The 4,458-nt window shown below is 51.4% G+C and overlaps 1 pseudogene; it reads right to left on the reverse strand.

Annotated features, from left to right (window-relative positions):
* Nucleotides 1–1,071: 1,071 nt before the first annotated feature.
* On the reverse strand, nucleotides 1,072–2,696 carry LOC133084961 (myeloid-associated differentiation marker-like; annotated as a pseudogene).
* Between the last annotated feature and the right edge of the window lie 1,762 nt (nucleotides 2,697–4,458).

Below are 4,458 nucleotides of genomic sequence, written 5' to 3' on the forward strand. Positions count from 1 at the left end.
CGTTACAAAAAGGATCACCCAGTAATTTTTGCCCTCCTGACCCTCATTTGCCCTCCTGGTCATCATTATTTTTATCAGAGGCTCAGTCACACATTTGTTAATGCAAGAAACAATAATCTTGTAAAAAAGGCCGAGTACAAATAATAGAGCCTGTGACATTAATCAGGTCATAAGTAAATAGTGTTATCTTCACCATTTTTCTGAAAAAAGAAAAGAAAAATAAAACACCCAGGCTAATATCACCGTTAAGGCTGGCAGTGGCCGTTTTCTTCTCCCTGCAGAGGCAGGACATGCTGTTTTGAACACCGAGGCAGGAGGGTCACATCGCTGCCCCTCACAAACACTGCAGACATTTGTCTCCAAGACCCTGTGATTTTTTGCCAGGTCCTTTTTTTTTGATTCCTCAGAGAGTAGCTGGGTTGGAAGGCATACCAACTACCTTTAAGGTGACCTCTAGGCAGTGGGTTTTTGTAAGCCTGGAAAAATTCTAGAGCCAGTCTCAGGTGGGGCTGAGCACCAGGTGGGGCCTTAGAATCTAAGGTCACTGCTTTAATCCTCCCACCCACTGGAAATTACTGACATCCAGAGGGTTTTTTTTTAACTTAAAGGGGAGGTGCACTGTACACCTCCCTCTACTGGAAGAAAGGAGGCCCAGTGCCTAGCTACCCACCCCACACCCCAAACCCACACACACACCCCAACGAAGGCACCGCCAGGGGCACAGGCATGCTTTGGCTGTGAGGCCCCTCCGGAGGCCCAGGGTGTGAACAGCTGCACAGAGGGCTGCGTGATGTGGAGTCAGCACCTTAGGAGGTGGGAGGGGGGCAGTGGGCAGAAGAGGAAGAAGCTCAGGGTCCCGATGGATCAGAAGAAGGAAAAGGGGAAGAGGCGGTCAGGACACAGGAGACGAGAAAACAAAGATGACCAAAAGGGGCCCCAAAGTAGAAAAGATGAGAGCAGCAAGAGAAAGAGGCAAAATAGGATCTGGGCAACCACACAAAACAGGAAGGAGGCAGAGCGGAAGGAGGGGAGGAAACAGCAAAGAGAGCGAGATGAATGGGGAAGGATGCGAGAAGGGAGAGAGGGAGCCAGGAAGAGCACATCAGAACTCCGTGTAGAAACTTCCAGTTAGAAGAGGAATCTGGAGCCCCTGGGTTGATCCTTAGTCCCTACAAAAGCCTCTTGGGCCAAGTATGCCATGTCGGCTGCATAAATCAGCAGGTTGATGGCTGTCAAGATGGTCACAGCCAGTCGTTAGTCCCAGATGCACACCAAGGAGGTGAGTCTGTCTCTGCAGCTCCCATTGCTGGACTGCTGGGGCTGGACGCCAAACTTCTCAGTGAACTTGTAGAGAGGCCAGAGGACCAGGCAGTGGTGTAGAAGAAGATGGAGAGCACAGTCTGCCCCGACAGGAAATGGGGAAAGCGGACAGGCAGCTTTTTATCTTCGTCGCAGTCAGACCCCTTCACCATGAAGTTCATGGCCCCCAGGAGGAAGCAGATGGGGTACACAGCCATATACCACACCAGGGCCGGCTGGGGCTGGTACAAGTAGGGGCTGCCGATGAAGACGAAAATGACACAGGCCACATAGTTCTCCAGCCTCCTGAGCATGCCTGGCAACGTGGGCACACAGTTAGATATATCGCCAGGCCAGACACAGACCCAGGCCACTTCAGTGGTGTAAAGCACAGCAGCCATGAAGGCGAATGTAGTGGCGGCGATGGCGTGGTCCCGGGTGGGCCTGGAGACAAGAACTGGATGTAGGTCACGAGGAAGATGGTGGAGGCTGAGAGGCAGACGACAGCGAAGTAAACAGCATGGGAATAGAGAAGCCGTCCCAGGAGCAAGGGAGGTGGGACTGGAGCCCACAAAACTCCACCATGAAGATGATGTGGGACACAGTGAAGCAGAAGCACCGATGAACATGCACCAGTTAATTACGTCACCCTTCAGAGTGTCCTCACTGGCCACCAGCAAGAAGGGCACGCAAGTGGAGAGCAGCTGCAGCAGCTGGAGGAGGAAGCCCACGATGGGCACGGAGCCCAGGTCTGAGGATGAGCACGTGGTAATGGTGATGGTCAGGCAGGTCACCGTCACTGGTGGTGTAACCTTGCTTGTTTTACAGCCAAAGCCTTGTGAATAGTTAAACACAGCTCTGGGGTTTGATGGACTGCTTCCTGTTTTGCTTTGCCTGCTTTGCTCTGTCTTTGTTCTTCTTTCTCCAGAAATATATGACCACTGACCCCTAGAACACTGACCCTCTGATCTGGACAATGTAAGGACCAGACTCAAGTTTAAAAGCCAGCAAGGCGCCTCGTGGTTAATGTAAAGGTCTCCAAAAGAGAAGAGCAGGGCACCCCCAGTGCGCAGCCTGCAGCCGTTTCCTGCTTCCCTTCTTGTATAAATCCGGCTAAAACTTGCATGTAAGGAGTTGGTTCTTTTGCGCAGTAAACCCCCTTCTCCCCTGGCTGCCGGCTTCCTTAAGATAAAGCTACTTTTCTTCTACCCAACACTTATCTCTCAGTGTTGGCTTCTTCAGCGACAGCCGAGCCTGATCTGGGTGACAATGTCGTGCAGCCGGGCAGGCGTCAGGTCCCCGAGGCTCCGGCCCCTCCACCTCGTCCTGGGGTGAGGAGGGGAGTGCAGCTGGGAAGGTCGGGGCGCCAGCTGCTTCTGGCCAGGATCTACAGGCATCTGCCAGCAGCTGCCGAACTTGTCCGTTTCCGGAACTTTCTCTGTCTTTCCCCACTCCTTGCCGACAGCCTGCTTCTGCTTTCTGTTGAGAGAAGGAAACTGGCCTCTGAAGGAGCAGCCGAGCTCTTGAGTGAGTGCAGGGGTGTGCACCGTGGAGCCCCCTTCCCACCCGTTTGGGCATATTCTTTGCCCTTCGGGACTTTGGGATCAGTTTGGACACCGCAGGAGTGGGTAATGGCTGATACTCTGCACCAGTATCTCCCCGAGGGAGAATTTGTTTGTTTGTTTTGAAATCTGTTCTGGGGAGCCAGTGAAGTGGGGTCTACATCCGTCCCTTCTAGAAGTCCACTAGGACGTATCTTGGCAGCCTGGCAAAACTGTAGCTATGACCTTATAACCAAGAAAAAAAAAATGTTTTTTTTAATTTTTTTATTTTAATGCAGCCTGGCCCATGTGTGTTTTCGATTCTGAAGAACGGTGGCCCCTGAGTGGGTCTCTAAATTACTCCACTGTTTTGCAGTTAGAACTGTTCTGTCAAAGATCTGGTAAGTGGGAGGAAATTCCATGTGCAGGCCTTCCTGTTGCTCCATAATAAGAGTTCTTCCAACAAGGGCACTAAATTAATGCCCTTAAAAAAAGGGAAAACTGCCCTTAAAAAGGGAAACTACGCTGTGAAAAGCCCACCCCCTTTACAGATGGGTCTTTGCAGGCAAGGGAGGAAGAAGAGGGGGTCAGCTTCTTAGGGAATTGAATCCACCCCAGCTGCTGTGGTTCCTAGCCTGATGCCTGAAGCAGGGGCTGCCCGGGGTCCCTCCCCCCGGTCTCTGGAAGGAGGAAGAGTTCTAGTGCACCGGGCAGAGCCTCAGCGCCCTCACAGCATGCGGAAGAAACGAGGTCTGAAGTAGTCTCTCCCTTTAAGACCCCACAGGGCGCTCAGTTTTGCCAGAGTGTGTCCCCTACAGGGGGAGGCGGAGGGGTAGGGGGGTGGATTTCCACTAAGACAGTTCCCTGCAGGAGGTCTGAATGCACAAGGACAGCCAGTTGGCTGTTATTGGACTTATACTCCGTTTTCCACCTCAGACCTACTAAACTGTAAAAACGCCAATCCTCCATACTGAGATGATCCACAAAAGATGGTGGAGACGTTCATTAGTATTTTTTTCAACTCACTGCCCAACGTGGGCTGATGCACAGGCGTTGGTGACGATTATGTTGACAGCGATGAACGGCACCTTGTTCTAGGCAAAGCCTAACACTTGTCTCTCAGTATTTGACTTCTTGATTGATGAGCCGCCGAGCCTGAGTTCGGTAACAGTGCCACAAGCTAAGGGGCCTCCAGAAGCTAAAAGAGGAAAGGAAGGACCTTCCCCTGGGGCGTCAGAGACAGCAAAGCCCTGCTGACAACTTGATTTCAAAATTCTGGCCTCCAAAGCTGTGAGAGAATAAATTTCTGTTGTTTTAAGCCACCAGGCTTGTGATAATTTGTTGCAGTAGCCCTAGGAGAACAAGATTAATTTCCAGAAATGAAAAATATAATCTTTGTCATAGTTTTTAAAAGTTTCCAGAAAAGCTTGCCGACCTCCTGCTCTAGAGGATATGGGCACATTGATCCAAGGGACCCCTTGTCATAATCCTGTGGTCCCCCAGTGTCTGAGACTCACAGAGTATGATTCCCTGATTAGAGAAGGGTGGTCAGTCCAAATGCCCACAGGAGCTGGGAGGAAAGGAGATAAGTAAAGGAGATGGAGAGGACCAAGGCCCA

Source organism: Eubalaena glacialis, chromosome 2 (genome assembly GCF_028564815.1).
Source record: "Eubalaena glacialis isolate mEubGla1 chromosome 2, mEubGla1.1.hap2.+ XY, whole genome shotgun sequence".
In the NCBI taxonomy this organism is placed as follows: Eukaryota; Metazoa; Chordata; class Mammalia; order Artiodactyla; family Balaenidae; genus Eubalaena; species Eubalaena glacialis.